The 17,874-nt window shown below is 45.0% G+C and overlaps 1 long non-coding RNA gene across 1 annotated transcript; it reads left to right on the top strand.

Annotated features, from left to right (window-relative positions):
* Positions 1 to 9,977: 9,977 nt before the first annotated feature.
* LOC112533185 lies at positions 9,978 to 17,258 on the top strand. The gene is made up of 2 exons (XR_003077066.3): positions 9,978 to 10,728; positions 15,197 to 17,258. It is a non-coding gene; the product is annotated as an uncharacterized LOC112533185 (long non-coding RNA).
* Positions 17,259 to 17,874: the final 616 nt, after the last annotated feature.

The raw sequence follows: 17,874 nt of genomic DNA, 5'->3' as shown, positions 1-17,874 counted from the left end.
ACGCAGGCATTTTCACTCAATGTGGAAGGTCTGTCTTCACAGCAAGGATAAAGACATGAAGTTCGATATTCAACTCCCAGCTTTTCTGTTGTTTCTTCCCAGAACACATTCCTAGAAAAGCATATAAAGTACGATCACTCGTGACAACCACGTGAAATGGAAAGAGAGAGATCAAACATTCAAGACATAACCACACTTCGTAAGGATAGCGTGGTTCTAGCCAGAATGGTTTAAAGTTTTAACTGAACAAGACCTGACCTGCATGCTTATCTGATTTTCTCCAGCATCCCAGACTATCTAGTATAATAGATTATTCATCTTTAAAAATATATTTATTCCTGTACCTTTTACAGATAGATATGTTTTTAACGGTCAATTACTGTACTGCTTTTAAGTAAAAACAAAAAGTTACTGGAAGTCTAATATCCTCATTAAATATAGTCAGTGCTGCTCTTTTGCTTCCTGGCCACCAAGGCCAAAAGCAGCTCCAGAAAGACTTACACAAGGATCCATTTCTATTCCTTTCTTGGCTTCTAGTGAGCTGCATGTAGGAGAATGTAAGTACAGTCACTCTCACCAGTCACTACACCCATCAGACAAATTTCATGTTCGTGTTCAAAGTGACAGACCATTTGCATTCTGTTTTCCTACTGAAATAGCAGAACAGTGCTAGTTTCCTTTCATCTCCCATGGTCAGCTCTGTATAAACGCTCAATTCTTGTTCCTACCACCTCTGTGGTTATACCAGTTATCCCTTCTAAATTTGTTACTGCAATTTCCTCTATACACTGTATTCTATTTTAGACAGCACTTTCTTTTTCTGGCTTTGTGTATCATTAAACCAAATACTTCAGCCACGTTTTATGAACCACTTGTCAGATAATAATGAGGCTACTTAGTGTTTCCATTACTAATTTGGGAAATGTTTTCTGAGACTGCATCTGTGGCTACAACTCCCAATTTAGGCACGCAACTTTGCCTTCTCATACTCACCCAATTTTACTCTATAAGCTTTTAACCTTCCCCCCAGCTTCCATGAAGGTCATTATCAAACAGGGTAACAAAAGTCCTTCAAACACACAAGCTATTTTGTGTTAGGCATTTAAATTCCTCCAGTGTGTTCACAGAAATTGTCACTTTGTCCTAAACTAAGTATATTCCTACATTCTATTTTTGTATATAACACGTTACTAAAACAATGTTTTCTCTTGTGTTTCCTTCTTCACCTAATTCACCATTAAAAACACAGTAACGCCCAGGCAGATAAAAACTACCTTTGATTGCACTTCTGAAAACCTGCAATTTTGGAGCAGCGTGCACAAAGAGGCTGAGTGAACACAGCTGCATCTGCACTGCTCTCATTTGTGGACTTTTCACAATGACTAATATTGATTTGACTAAACTTTGACATAGAATAATGTCAATAAACAGAAAGGTAAATAGAGACAAAGTTCTTCTAAGCACGGCACCAACTTCCCTCTGTGACTGTAAAGATTATTACGGTATATTGATCCTAGCTAAAGCTTTTTGCTACTGTCACACAGCAAGCAGTGACAGCACCAACAGTTCTAGCAGTCAGCTCATGCTATTCATTCTGCTCTGGGTCTGGAACTGGAATTCAAGCTCAGACTTTCGTTCTATCATGTAATGAGTAACTGCAAACACATCTACACAGAGCAATTTTGCATACGCCCTTTTTGTTGCTATGACTTAACACCGAAAACTACGATTCTGTTAATATGGCAGTTTTGCTAGCACTTTTATGGTGCTTCCATTTAGAATGATGAACCTTTTGAGCAGCAAGAGAAAGGTTTATTACCAAGAATAATTGGAAACAAATTTTCATCGCTGTCACAAGCATATGGTAAAGAGAATAAATCTTTCAGTCTGCTGTGCCATACGCCAGTACTTTTTGCAGCTTATTCAAAATGAAGCTTTTTTAACCACAATTCAGCTCCTTACGTGTTTGCAAAGAGAAATAAGTTATCGATATGAAAATAATGTCATAAGGAAAGTGAGAAATTGACCCAGTATCTTTTGTGGCATTCAGTCTCCTAGCCTAAGCAAGTTTTAACTTGTTGGTCATAACGCAAAGAACTGTTTCCGTACACATGATCTTGTGGCCTGAGATCAGATTTTAGATCCAAGACCACCTGAATAACCTGCCCGGCTCATTTCATTTCACATGAATTCCTGTACACAATAAGGCAGGCAGAAAGAAGGTAACTATTGCCTGGTGCTTACTGTGATTTATATTAGCTTGACTAAGGAATACACACCTATTCTTCTGGAGAAATCTAGAACTCTCTTCTTCAAGAAGCTTTGAAATTTGAAGTTTGATGTTCTTACACATTTAGCTACTGGTGCTTATTACCGCAGCTACTCGTATGGAACAATCTGGTTTGACAGGTTTGGTTCTTAGGTAAATATTAAACTACTCTTCTTGGCTTGGCAAACTTTTCTAAAAGGAGAGGGACATGGTAGAAAAAAAAATACTGATCAACTCCTTCCATGCACCTACTTCAACACCTGAGTTTGTACAGGTGCTAGCAAGTATCCGGACGTGAAGAAGAATGATGCAACTTTGCTTATTACTGACATCACCTTTGAAAGCAAACAAGGAACTAACGTGGACATTCCCAAGAACTTTAACACCAATAGTTACAGGATGTGAAGTCAGGTTGTATCACTTGGGTTACAGGCTTTAACTTCTCTGTACTGATGCTGTTCACTGCTCTGGAAACTTAAGAGACTTGACAAGGGGGAGTTATGCAAAGGTGAGATGAATTGGTAGGGTTTAAATGGCAGAATTGCCATCAGTATTCTCTATCTTACCGCGTTGTAAATACAGTCTGCAAAGTCAGAGAAGTGTTCTGCTGTGATGGGGAATGGTCATCATTTCATCTTGAGTCTGAAAAATAAAAAAAAGCAAGCATTGGCAAGATGTTCAGCTTCACGTTTCAAAATAAAGACATCACACCCTTGTGTTCCACAGTAATACAGGGTCAATATGTAGAGTTTAAAGAGAACATTTTATATTTTAAGCAAAATCTGCAGATTATTTGCATTACAAAAACCACTGAAAAAATACATTTTAGAAGTTCTAGAAAGTTAACGTCATACTTTTTCAACTCCAATAATGTGACATTCTACCATCATTCGTCTCCTGCACAGATTTAAGTTTCACTTTCTGAAATCATTTACCTATTCCTCCCTCCAATTTGTTTTCCTCAAATGTGAATCAGTAATGCTTGATTGTTTCAGCATTTACGAAATAGTACGAGAACAGGGAAAACAGTACAAATTTGTGTTTAAAAATCAAAAATCAAGGGGGAAAAAAAACAAAGTTTAATTCTCACTTTTTACTAAATCTCCATTTTTATTCTAGTCAAGAGAGACTTATGAAAGTTTAGATGACAAACATAACAAAAGGTGTTTTTTTCTTGATCAATCTCTTTGGAGTTTCAGGGCCACGAGGGCTCCATGCTGCCCTTACAAACGTGATGAATTTCACTCAGATAGAACCAGATGAATTACAGCCACGCTAGAATAAAAAAGACGAACAACCCAGACCTCTAAAAACACAGTACAGAACTGAGATTCTTGTTTCAAGCAAGTCGAACAACTCAGAAACAGCCTGTTTCCATAACAATCTTCATCCCTTTCTCTTCTGCACAAGTAGCACCATAGGGCATTTTATTGATTACTATATAATAGTTGACAAAATGATGCATTATTCAGCAAATTGCCACATGCAGTAAAAGGAACCGTGCTTTTCTCTGAACCTGTACAAGCATACCTTTTAAATCTTATAGACAACCAGCATGACAACGCATTGTATAGAAGACTTCTTACATTCGTAGCTCAAAACAAACTCCTTTATATTTGTCAACACCAGTTAGATGAGGAGTAAAATCAATGTTTGATGTAGCGATACTATATCAGGGACACGCTGGGATTAGAATGTCACCTTCCCAGAAATAGCTTCTGTGTCAGACTGATGTTACCCATGAGGTTTTGTATTTTCTTCCTACAGTCCATTTGCTACACACTGGCTGCTGGCAGGGCCTTACCCGGCCCGGAACTCAAGCACTTTTGTGCACGCTGTCTATTGAGAATAAGCAGGTTTAATACTTGAAAGCAATACATTTGCATGCTGAAACAAATGCTCTCTCTCTCCAACCAAGCCATCAATAGTGATAATCTTGTGTCATTGAAATTATTCACGCAAGGAATTTTTTTTATATTTAGTCAAAGATTAATATTAAAAGGAAACAGGTTAAAAAACACATGCAGCTCAAGGAAACACTGTCAGAACAGCGCTGCCACAACATAAGGCCAGTAGCTTTTTGCAAAACTAGGACAGAAGACAAGATAGCTCAGGTCAGACATCCAACCACTGCCAACTTCACTGCAATTTTGCCCAGTGGAAGATCTACTTCAGGCTTTGCGCCCAAAAAGATCACTTATTTTCTTCAAGACTGAGTACTGGGTGCAACCAAAAGTTATTAACTTGCTCTACAAACTGTCTCATTTTAAAGTTTAGAAACATTTAAATGTGTTAACACAAGCTGTGATTTTCATCTCTTCTTGCTACTCCAGATGTATAGACCTTAACTTGCACATCTGTGCCTTTAATTCAGCTCTGAGTGATTACATTTAGGTCAGTGGAATCACTCCAGCTTTTCTTGGTGTGTCTAAATGGAATGTTGTCCTAAGGATCTGGAAGGAACTGCGAGAATTCCGAGTAAGAGCGCACACGTACAGAAGACAAACAAGATTCCAGAACACTTCGTGGAGGGAAACGTATGGGGAATACAAGTGCGTATGTGCAGGAAATTAAGTGAAATGCTTGAATAATTCAGGATCATAACAAGCAAAATTGAAACACTGGGATTTTAATAACTGACTTTTTTTTTTTTCAACTCCAATTATTAAAATATTGCGCTGCTGGCTAACAAATCAAGTACTGATAATGAATATTGGGAGACAGAACTTCTGCTGCATGAACAAAGACATGTTTAAAATATTAATAAAGGATTGTCTTTATATACATTTACACACTCGAAAATGATAAGAACTGGAACAAAAAATGAATTTGAAGATCAATTATTTAAATACAGAAAGTCTACTCAAGTGATGCTAAAACGAAATTAAGCTTAGGAGAAAACAGAACCTAATTGAGAGGTTCAGAAAAGTGTATTAGTATATGCTGGAAAAGTAATTTCTATAAATCAAAATTACTATATTCTTTATCATAATAATGCAGTCTAACAAAAACAAACCAAAGACGTACATCAACTTTGTACCAGAGCTCTATGCAGCATGTGCTGCTGGCAATCAATGCTCACTGCTTTCAGCACATGTTTGACCTGCGGATTTAAGGTAACCTAAGCAGAATACAGAAGGGCAATCAAGAAAACAGTGATCTTGAGGTTGCAAAAAAGGTTTCTTTCCATTCTTTTCCTGTGATGAAGGAATCACTGCCTCAGGCACTTCATAGTTGGAGACAAATTTGAAAGGAAACACTCCTTTAAAGGCAGGGACAGGGAATGAGGCACCTTTCAAAACTCAATTGCAGTTAACAAGAATCTGACTCTTGGCTTCATTGATGACCAAAGCTCTCTGAAGTCCCAGTGCTGTGTAGAGGTCCTTTCCTCTCCCCAGTAATCTCAGCTCGTCACCTCCCGTCCTGAGCAGGGCTGGGTGCCACATAGTGTGGGCTGGAGCATTTCTGTGCCATGCATCACTGACCAGATGCTGATGACCTGGGCAGCAAGGACAGCAGAGAAATGAGCCCTCGTACACATTCTGTAGTTCTTTAGTGGAAGCACTGATTTGCCTCTATAACCCACAGCTTCCCACAAACTTCACTGAAATTTGCTGGAAACAGAGCATCAGATCAAAAGCTGCAGGCCTCCAACAGCACAGTTTCACAAGCTCTGCCTCATTAGGAACCCAGGATAAAAATACAGCGGCATGAAAAATAAATGAGCAGCTTTTCCTGAGTCTGAAACCAGGAAACAATGACAAAACCAAAAATCACATGCAGCCATCTCTCTTGTATTCCCAAATGCCAGCATTAACGCTCCCTCTCCCAGAGCCTCATTAAACAAACCAGCTGTATAATGCACTTTGAAAGGGAAAGATCTGGGAGCAAAGAAAGTAAACTCAGACACCAGAGGCCCATGACAGAAACACTGCTTTCTGCTGTAAGGATTGTCTGCTAGAGGGGAGTCAGTCTGGCCACGTTGCCGACAAAATCTCCACATTCTCTTGATCAAACACGCAGTTCTGACAGCTGCAGCCAGCCTGAGACTTTTAGATCAAAACTATCTCAACACCTGGAAGCCACATCAAAAAGCACCGCTATTTTGTGTACAGCCATCTTCTCCTACCAGAGCCGAACACTGCTTAAAAACACCCCTTCCCTCCGGCTGAAACACCTCATCTCCCTGCACTCCTCAGCAGCGGCCCCACACCGCGCAGCCACCTCCGGCCGTCGCTATGCACACAAGCGAGAGCCACGTTACAGCTCCGCCATTTTTGCAGCCTCCTGGGAAGGCTTTGTTTTCTGTGGCTCACTTATTCCCTGAGAAAACTATTTTCCTTACTTTCCCTTCTTGTCTTTATACGTAATTCTTTTTATTTATTTATTAATCTTAAGTCTGGATCTAGAATCCTTTGCACTGAAGGAGGACGAGAGAAGGGCGGTTGTCTCGTTCCACACGGAGCCGCAGAGCAGCTCCGGCACCACAACATGGCTCCTCCCGCCGCACCTCCACAAAATGGCGGCGGCTCGGCCCACCGCCGCCTCGAAAGGCGCACGGCGTCCCGCAGGAGGCCGCGAACACCGCTTTCTTTTGTGTTCGCTATTGTTTTTCTCTCCGTGCTCTCAGCCCTAGAGAGGTGGTGCGGGCAGAACCTTCTGCACAGCCCCGTCCTGACCCACGCAGCCGCTCCACCCCCGAGCGCTGCGGGACGACGCCCCGCCGTGGGGCACTGCGGGCCGGGGCCGCGCGGTGTTGGGTTTCTCGGCGCAACGGTGTTGCTGTGATGGGGGAAGGGAGCAGCTCCACCGCCCGCAGTCATCTGCTGCGAAGGGCTGGAGCTCTCGGAGCCAATTAGTCAGGCAGTTAACCGCTTCGCTGCAGGGAAACCCGAGCTTCAGGCACGGGCTCGTGGAGGTGAGGGGCTCAAATTGCGGCCCCAGTTCGTTCGCAGCTGCCATCGTCAGTGCTCGGCTGAATGCTTCCGAGGTAGAACTGACCACTGCTGCTCCCCGGGACTGCAAGGACAAAACGGCCGCATTCAGAACTAAAGCACACCAGTTCTAGTAAAGCTGGATACATTTCCAGACCCGTGCCGTCCTATGGGGATGCACTGCATTTCCTACGCAACCTCTCCAGGCAGAACAATGCCTCTGTACATGTGATGAATGAGAGAGTAATGATGCAACCCATCTCCCTCTAAACATATGTCTTCATAACCCCCTGTGCCCAGACACAGTCCTCCATGCACTCATCTTCATTTATTTATATATTTTTTACCCCCAACTGCATTAGAACAAAGCAAACGAACAAACAAGGTTCTATTCCCAGCCTTTTCCTCCAGTGACATGCCCGGGCACCTAAGGGCAGCAGGCTCCCACTTGACCCGGCAGGTCAGCAGACCCATTTTTGTGCTCTCTTCGTACTCTATGACATAGAAGAGAATACTGGACTGTCAGGGAAGCCAAGAAGACCAGACATGTTTACTTGGCACCACGAAATGCTCTAAGCTCCCCACCTCCTCCTTGGGAGAGGCCATCTTCATGCTGCAGAGCTGCTTCCACTCCAGAAAAGAGCTACAGCATACATGACACACCTATTCCTACAACACTAGCCTCTCCAATGGAGAAAATGAGGTCAAATCTCCCTCCTTGCCCAGAAAAAAAGTACAGAGCCTGCAAAAGGAGCTAACAGAGTTGGCACTGTGACATCTCATTTCTAAGCTCCAGGAAGAGCTCCGGCTACACTGAAGTGCAAATCTACATTCAAATAAACACTGTAGAAGGAAAGAAACGTATTGCAAAGCAAATAGCAGATTTAGGCTTGCAAGCTCTGAGCCCTGGCAGTACAAGAGCTCTCTTGTTCCTGTTGCCTCCCACAGCTGCATTCACTAAATATAACTTGCGCAGAGAACTGCATTTCTCCACCCCTTTTGTAGCCCAATCACACTTGCACAAACACCACCAGGCTCCCTCGGGATGTGCAGCCAGGCAGCAGCGTGCCCTAGTTACAGGCATCATGAAGATAGGGAGAGCCTCATAATGGCTCCAGCAGGATGAGACTGTTACGGCCACAGGTTATTTCAAGAGGCATGTGTGCACAGCTGACTGATATTTAACCATTAAAGACACAGTGCTTTGCTCCCTGTAAAGACACACCTCACTCATTTGGCAAAATGGGTTACTATAAGTTGTTCCCATAGGGCTGGCCCATGGAGAGTAACCCAATTTTAACTTCCAGCAAACCAGGGCTTTGTGGCATGTTGCTTCAAGGTGTAACAGGAGGTAAGCAAGCACAAAGCCACATCATACATTGCAAAGCAACACCAAGCAAAAATCTACAAGCTAGAGGGATATCCAGTTTGGCACCTTCCAAAGGTACTTAGAGAAAGTATTTTTATTTCTTGCATCTAAGTTGATGAGCCCAGTGCTACCCTCTGCTGCATGGATCACAGGGAAACATGTTGACCAAATGTAGATGACAGCAAATTGAGGTAGAAAAGCACACTCTGCTGTTGTCTTTCCCCATAACATTGTGGACTGATACATCTCTGCCTCCATAGGAGCAGACTGTGACTGAATTTCCTGTAGGATCGAGGTGCTTCCCCGTCACCCCTATTCTGTTCTCCCTATTTTCTCTGCTCTCACATCTCTTACTTGGAAGAATGTGGATTCTGGCACAATGGAGCCTCAGTCCCAGCCCCAAAACACTGCTGCGAGCACCGTAATTCTACAGCAGATCAAGTTCTGATAGGGAAAAAAAGAAAAGAAAGAGGACTCTTAGTGATCTCCTTCACTCTCAAGCTGCTAGCCAGCAGGGATTTTGACCCTCTCTTGGTCCCTGCTTCTTTCTTTCCTCACAGCTTCTTATTTCTTCAACACCCCCAGCTCTTCTAGCAGCAAAGCAGATTTGACAGAATCTGGTCAATTTTTCAAGCCATCTCATTTCAAGAAGTCAGTGGGAGCTGGCTGTATCTTGCAATCAAACCTCACAGGGGGGAGAATTAGTAACTCATGCATGACCTTAATCTGTAGGATTTCGTAGATAGTTTTTCTTGTAATCTCAATGCTCAGAGTTTATCATACATTCAGTCTCTATCTGCAGCCCTAGAATGTTTTGCAACAAAAGGAACCCAAATCCATTTTGATGTAGTTATGTGGTCACAGCAGTCCATGCTTGCTACTGAATAAATAAAAACAGAGTACTTGGGAATAACCGGTAGAATTAAATCATAAATTGTAAACAGCAAAACAGCAATAAATAGATAATGAAAATATCTATTACATAAATAAAATACGGTCAGGTTTAGATATCAAATACTCATGAAGGAAAATGGTACAAGTTATGTTTGAGGAATATTAAAATATCATCTTTTTCTCATTTTGCAAACATAACAGGAAGAACCTAAGCTCCTACTGAAGCATCCACATGAAAAGCCTTATTTTCAAAGGTAGCAGTATCTCCTGAGGTATCCAAACCCTTTGAAATCAGATAAACCATTCACGAAATGGCCATGGGTCCCTAAGCTTAATTAAACAGTTGAAAGCTACAAAAGTTGGAAGACCATGCTGTGTTCTGCTGTTTCTCCTGCACATTCTCTCCTCTGCTTTTCTCACCTTCCTTAAACAAATCACCCTCAAAGACCATTCTGGTGTCACATGGAAATTGATATGGCTTTAATTAGTCACGTTGCTGTGGAACAACCCTGAGCAGTTCCTGCTGCAGTGGTTGTACAGAACATGAGCCCTGACTGCTGGGGATAGAAGTTGGCAGGACAACAGTATCAAGGCTGTGCTTCAGAGAAGGATTGGCAGTACCAGGTGGTTTTGCCTGCTCTGACCTAGATAGTCTGTGGGATCCTACAGACTTCTGAGCACATGCAAAAAGGGGTATTCCCTCCTGCGTGTTTCTAAGAGATAGAGAAATGAAAAATATGAAAGCTGATGTTACGACTGAGAGGCAGAGGAGCCCCAGGAGTGCGTGCTGCCTTCAAAATCACTACTGTTCTGAAAGCAAACAAAGTTTTAAGAAACCAGGATCTGAGGTTTCATTCCTCAGTCTGAGCAGTGACTCACCCACATTCCTGACTGCTCCAACAAGAGGCGAGCCCTGCTCCTGGCAGACCTGATCCTCTGCATTGCATTGTGCCAAGCAAAGTCCAGCAGCGGCAGCACATCGGAGCTGGTGCAGAACGGGGCCAAACCAGTGTTGGTAAGGGGCCCCCTTTGCAGGCTGCTGGGTTAGCTGGAAAATTCCTGAGCCCAGACCTCCTGCTTTTCAAGCCTGAAAATACAGTGAAAATGAATACAGCCACTATTAATGATTACTTTTCAAAGGCCAAACTCCTACCAAGGTCGTCTAAGAACGCTCAGAGGCAGCAGCTGAAGTTTTTCACAATTCAAGGACAGCAGAGACAAGTACAAAACTAACTGAGCAGAGGGAGCCAGGCAGCACACAGGTGGGTGAGCTGCTGTTTCTAACCTCAGAGTTACTCATGAGGGGAAGTGTGACCTCAGGATGTGGAAGCTCGGTGCCCTGAGCATCTGGGTGCTCTGTCATTCCCAACACAGGAGGCAGACCTCACCGATGTAGGGAGAATCCTTGACAATACAGGCAGCTAACAGGAACGCACAGAGCTGTGCTACCCGTGGAAAGATCCAGCCTCACACAAAAAAATGATCCCTGAGCCACCACAATGCCTGTTGCACTCTCCTGGCATCAGCAGGCAGATGAAGCATGTAAAGGCAGCCCTCCCCACTGCTCCACAGACTGCCAGCAGCGTTGCAAATATTTCAGGCATTTCCCACAGCCCTCCACAGACTGCGGCAGGGACTCGCCCAGTGGCACCCCAGGGGCTGCCCAGCAAATCTGTTTAGCAGGCTGCAGAGCAGCTAATATCCATCTTGTTTATTAAACGAGAACAACAGAAGCAGCGGGATTTAAGAGATTTTGCTGGTATGATTTCTGTGATGTGACACACTGCTTTGCAGAAACAACTATTGCAATGGCAAACAGACCACAGAACCTCATTTTAATAAGGCAATCCTTTGCGCAGAGGCAGAGAAACCATCACAGGCGAGAACTCCCAATCTATTATGATCACAATTTGGGTAGGCTCTTGGTGTTTCCAACCCCAGGCTGCTTTGGAAGGGCAGCATTCGTCACCCACCCTCAGCACGAGGACAGAATCCCAATCCCAAGCAGGGAGGCGGGCGCCCAGGCAGCGCAGCAGGATCAGTGCTCGCTGTGCTTCGGCCTCCGCAAACAATTCTTGCCACGTAGGCAAGAGCAAGCAGGGCAATGGAAAATTACTGCGGGCTTTCTCTTAAAGGGCAAGAATCCCCTTTTCGTTGGGAAGGTTGGTCTGCAGTGCGTCAGCGGCACGCTGGGGCATTAATAAGGCAGGGAGCATTTGCATGGTATTTCAGCAGACTGCGGTGGTAGAAATGGAAAGCAGAGAGCTGAGCAGCGATGAGGAGACACGGTAGAGCTGTTTTCAGCACAGCCTAAGAGATGGCAACCCATGCACAGTGCAGTTAACAGCAGCCAGGAGCTAAAGCCACGATGATCCTCTGCCTGAGCAGCTGCAGGGAGCCCTTAAGGAAAGAACAAGCTTGCTCCCCCAGTCACAAGGCTTTTATCAGCTGCTCTGAAAAACCACAGCCATCTTTACCTCCAGTTTCAAGCAAAAAAGAGGCCAATTTCTTAAGGCAGCCCTGTGCCTGTCTACCTTAAAGCCAAACTAAAGAGCCGTGCAAATAGCTGTAATAACCTACATAACCCATTTAAGCTGTATACTACTGCTGGGTGAAAATCAGACATTAGACATTACAGACTTACCAGTGGGACAGGGCTGCACTCCCCTGCCAGGAAGGCAGCAGTGCTGCTAGGCAGCCAGTGGTCTTTCACATCTCAAAATGAGCTCCTGTATCCATGACAAGATTCATTTCACCACCACACGAAACAGCACACGCTATCTGCTTGCTGGGGGCATCTATAGGAAACGAGGTGCAGGGAATTCCCACTTATCTACAGGTAAATGAGGCAAACCTGCTGCTTTTGTTATCCTCTTGCTGCATACAGCTGTTGCTCATGATGACCCTGGGTTGGTTCAAGGATGCAGCTCTTAATCATCTCTGCAGATTAAGGTTTTGCTTACCAGACCTGCAGCAACCTGTCTTTTGGTCTTCTTGTGTTCCCAATTTGCACATTTAGATTTTTATCTTCTCTTTTTCTTGGGTTTTTGCTGCTTAAAATCTCAACCCTAGTCTGCGTTTTGTTATAACCAGCACGTGAAAAATAAAGCCATTGCACTGGGTTAGGGGACTTTTGAAACAGAAGCTTCCCCCTATATGGAAACCTTTGCTGTGACGGTGTTTTCATCGCCAACTCCGCAGGCAAAGTCATTACATTTAATAGAGGTTGACCTCATTTTGTAGTTCTTGATATTAATGATTATAAGGAGTGAACATAGTTAGAAGCAGTGACTTCTAAACAAGGATAAAGAGCACTTGTTGTTGCTGCCTCCTTCTCACCTCGGGATTCATTTAATATGGCTGCAAAGGGTAACTTGAAACAGCGTCTGGCAGATAAGCAAACTCAAGTCAAATGCAACAATCTCTGGTTTCCAAGAAGCCTTTTACAGCTGTACAGAGAAACGAAATGAAACCCTCCAGCACTGCATAATGCTGCTACAAAGACCTCCTGGAAGAACCACAAATGTGCATTGTGGGTGAAAGCTCGTCTTGGGCTCAGAAGAGATCTACGTGGTGGTATCTGAGGCTACAGTATAAGCTGTGGCCCTGTGCTTCTGTCCCTCTGGAGCTGCTGGTGTTTTCTGCTGCACTGCTGAGGCCACACTCTGACAGACAGCAAAAGGGTTTAAGTTCAGTAATCATGCACGAGGGAGCTGAACACAGATGTGTCATGGCTTTTTTCTAACTTTGCTAATGCAATCTGGGTTTCTACATAGCAGATATTGTTTTCATAAGGGGAAGACCAAATACGGCCAGTGACTGAATAACCACATTTCCTGCAGCCAGGGTGGGCGCTGCCACAGGGGACGTGCCATAGGGGCTGGATGAGCTGGACTTCCACCTTAACATGTTCTGAGTTTAAAGAATCTCATGCTCACTCTTCCAAACACTATAGGAATCCACCTGAGTATTCATTTTGAATTCATTTTTCCAGCTCTTGTGAAACCCACAGTGCTCTGCCTTTTGGCTCTGTCTTGCCCAGAGACCCCCGAGCAACCCTCATGTTTCCTCTCACACCGTCCTGCTTGCTTGGAGAAACTCACATTGTGTGAAAAGAGGAAATTCTTGTAAAAAGCCCCTGGCTCTCTTAAATTCCCCTTCAGCTGTTGCAATTTGAGCAAGCCTCAGCACTTCCTGATTTCTGCAGATCCCCTCACTGCAAACAGCCAGGTTCAGCTCTGCCCAAGGGTTTGGCCGGGGTTTCTTTCAAAATCAAGCTAACATTGTTGCCCCCAGCTAAAGACACAACGTGTTGTTCAGCACAAGGCTGTTTCCTGCAGTGCCAGCCCTGCTGCATCCATGCACCGAGCAGAACTGTCACAGCCGGCACCTGCAGTGGGCTTGCTGCAGGGAGGGTTCACTGTAGGGTTTGTGGCAAAATGATAATCTCAGCAGGAAGTGAGGGAAGGGCAGTGCCCTTGGGGAGCACAACTCCTAGGGACTGATACAGGGACAGAGGGACACGGCCCAGATTGGCTGTGTTTGGTCTTTGCGCTCTCGTTAACCCCACCCTTGGCCACACAAGGCCATTCTAGCTCAGCTGGTTTTACCTCTCCCTTTTATGCAGCTGATATATCAGATAAAGGCATTCATAAATCAGGCCAACAATTCCCAGCACGCCTTGAGTCATTAACCCCATCCTGTGGCAGTGATGCTGGAGAAGCCCTGGGCAGTGTCCTGGGACTGCAGTGCAGCCAGCAGCAATGCTGCACCCACTTGGTGCAAGCAGCTTGCTCTCCTCGGGCTTATTTTTAGAGCTGCCAGTTATTTCCCAAGAGCCCTGGCTAAGCTGCTAAGGCCAGCTTCATGTGTGTCTTTAGCAGCAGTGCTGTGGGGGTGAAGCCATGTTAGCACCTCTATACCCTACCCCCACCATTGTAAATGGGATGTAAAAATTCAGTCCTGGCAGAAATACAGAAGTCATTGTGGAAAATCATCTTGATTGAACCTGATCCTTGCTCAAATTCATCTGGCAAGGGAGAGAAAATGGGGATTTAAAACATGTTTTGTCCTTCTCAGGCCTAAACCTTGAATTTTAAATTTCCAGCTGCACTGCACTCAAATCACTTGCAGGGAATTTTTGTAGTTGCTTTTTTAAGAGCGTATCCGTGGTAAATGGAAAAGTGAGCCGTTCCCTCCTCCACCTCTTCCGCAAGCCAAGTGCATGATTAAAAGTTGTTGTTGTCAATCTTACTAATGAGAGCCATAGTTAATAGTCATTTTAATTGGGTACAGACCCATGAGAGAGAGCTGGCAGCAGTGCTTGTGTGGCCTTGCAGGTTGCTGGGCTGGGGAGCAGCTTTGGGTAACAGTGAAACAGAGTGAGGGCTTTTGGCCAGGTCGGGTGCCAGCCCCCAGCATGTCAGATGTTTGTCAAGCTGCAGCTTCAGGCCCTTCATAACAAACTGCTGAGCAACCCCCCAGTGCCTCAGCTCATGTTGCAGCTTGGTGCCTCTCTGCTGAGCCTGCAAAAGCAGTGGTGGGGAAGAAAGAGAATGGCCACCACGGCGTGCTCTGTGTTTCCTTCATGCTGGGTTAAGGTTCGACCATACAGGGGGGCAGAAAGACATAGAGGAAATGTAAGAGGAGGAACTTCAGGAGAGACGCTGCCAGCTCTTTCACTCACTCAACTGCATTTCTGGTTTCTGTATTTATACATTTTCTGTACAGGAACCTGTTTGCTGTGCTGGTAGCTGCAGCTGCAGACCTGGGGAGGATGTCTGGGAGATGCAGAAAGTGGACATTTTGCAAAATCACATGAGAGAGTACCCAGCTCAGCTCGCCTCAGTCCTGCTGTCTTGCTTCCCCATGGAAACGCCGTGCTGCACCATCTGCCAGTGCCTCCCTGCAGCGCTTTGAGCTCTGACCCCGGCCCCATCTGAAAGGTGCATGAACCCACCAGAAGTCTCTGCCTTTATCTTCCAAATCTCATCCTCTTGATTGGGGAGTAAGGAGGCTGTGAGTGCACCCATCCGCCATCCTGCTGCCCCCCCAGCTCATGTGTGCTTCAGCTGACAATTACTGCACAGTTATACACAGCATGTCCTGCTTGCCTAGTGAGGGTGGGCAGGGAGCTGGGATGGCTGTGGTGGAATCCAGTTATAAAGGACACAGATTTGCAGGAAACTGGGCTTTACTTTCTGCTCATGGAGAAACATGTCCCAGTTGTCTGTTCTGGCGAAGTATGCTAAAATATGCTCTCCAAAACACATATAATGCCCATCTAGCAGCCCTGAGAGCATTTGGGAGGTGGTATGTTGGCTGGGCATAAGAAGGTGGGGAGATCCCACATCAGCACCCCAGCCTTAGCCCTGTGTCCTGTTGGCACAGCTGCGCTGGTAAATGCCAGAGGTGGTGGCATCAGGGCTGCCCCTCTGCTCGGCACAGCCCTACCACACTGACACATTACACTGAATAAATGCAAAACCTTTAAGGAAGAAATGAATGTAGATGCCATGGGTAGGCTAGAGACTAAAGCAGTACTATCAGGAAAGGGTTTCGAGGGGACCTTGACTGTAACGATGTCTCCTTGCCATCCCATATGAAGACAGATTTTTTACACCCGCATCTGCAAACTGGGACTGAAGGGTTTGTACCAACCTCTCCTGAGAGGGGGCTGCCAGAAACTGGTGAATGTGCAGCACTGGTCCCATTTCCTTCTCCATGGTGAGTGTGGGGCTGCTCTGTTCCATCCCAGCCCAGGGAGGTGCACGCAGGTGGGTCCACATCTCCATCCTGTTGTCAGCATGAAATGCTGAGGTCCTCTGTGTCCTCCTGGGAGTAACTGTGAAATACACAGAGATGAAATTGACCCTGAAATGCTATTTGTCTGCTAGGAATTTTGTAGTCAAAGCTCCATCTTGGCTTCTTAGTGACAGGATGTCTTGTTTAAACACAGAAACATTCTATCATCAATGAGCAAAACTATTTCAGTACCAGTCATACCATGACTCTGAAGGCTGTTGCAAGTATGAATTGTTTTGATGATGTGTTAAAACAGTCACTGGGATCACACAGTATCTTAATGCCTGCAAATATCTCAACAGAGAATAAACAAATAATGAAGAATGTTCTGGATGCTTCACCACATGGATACCAGCAGACCATAATCTGTGTTTTTGTTCTGAGACAAAGATCAGAAGAGAAAAAAGGAACTTCTGCTTGTCTGGCTGTGCTTTTTGCCTAACACCTATCACAACTTGTGCAAATCCTCTCTTACATACCTATGTATACAGAGATTGAGGTCACAGCTGTAATCCAACCAAAACCAACACAGCGTGCAAAAAGGAAACACGTCTTTGCCACACACTTTGTCCACTGCAGTAAACTGGAAAGTAATTCCGCCTTATGAGTTAAGACAAAACAGTAACTGGGAATTCAAGTGCAAGGGCTGCTAATCTGCCCTACTCGCTCAGCGTGTTATCAGCCAGGAGAATTAAACTACATCTGATATTCAAATGGACAGAATGAAATGAAGCGCAAAATCGGCGAGCAAATGGAACTCGGCTCCTCCAGCTCCGCTCACCCACCGCAGTGCGTGCACTCCCGCACCGGGAACCGCTCCGGCCCCGCTGGAAACGAGCGGCTGCCACCTGCCGGCTGCACAGCCCCGGGCCCTCTGCCCTGCTGCAAAACCCGGAATAGCTGGGGAATAAAAAAAGGATTAAATTAACAAACAGAAGCTAGGAATGCAGTAAAAAGTCGCCGAGAAATAAATGATGCCTTTAGCTTCTGGATTGCTTCGCATCGCTGGGGCTTTTGGGTGAGCGTGTGTGTGTTTGGATGTATGGTGTTTTGTTGTTGGACATAAGAGAGTGATATAAACTGAAAAGTAAGCAGCAGTACTGCTGCAAGTGAGAAACAAAGGTGTTCCAGAACAGCCCAAACAAGTTGTGGTGCACAGTGCTGAGCAGCTGAGCAAGGGAACTGCCCCAACACAGTCCTTGTGATCAGGAAACAGATTTGGTTTCTTTGTAAACATGCATATCTCAGTCAAAGAAATGAATCCTGCTACAGCTTCCCTCTCCTTCCTTTCCCTTCCCTCTCCTACTCTCCCTTCCCTTCACTCCCCCCCTCCCTCTTAATGTTTAAGCCCTTGATTTTTTCTTATTTGAGTTTAAAGGGCAACAATACTTTTATCTGATATGAAATCTTCGGCTGTTGGTTTCTAATAGGAAATGTGGATACCGTGTGTTAGTGCCTTGCGTGGCTTTTAGCAGCTCCTGACATGACAAGGGAGACGTTCTCCCCTATGACCTGAGGGATGTGAGCAGTGCACCGTCCCTTTCCTGTGCCAAACTCCTCCATAACAACCAAGCTGTTGGATTTAAGGAGGTATGTTTCTTCTC

Source organism: Gallus gallus, chromosome 10, assembly GCF_016699485.2.
Source record: "Gallus gallus isolate bGalGal1 chromosome 10, bGalGal1.mat.broiler.GRCg7b, whole genome shotgun sequence".
NCBI classification, from domain to species: Eukaryota; Metazoa; Chordata; class Aves; order Galliformes; family Phasianidae; genus Gallus; species Gallus gallus.
This window is presented reverse-complemented; position numbering and strand designations above follow the sequence as displayed.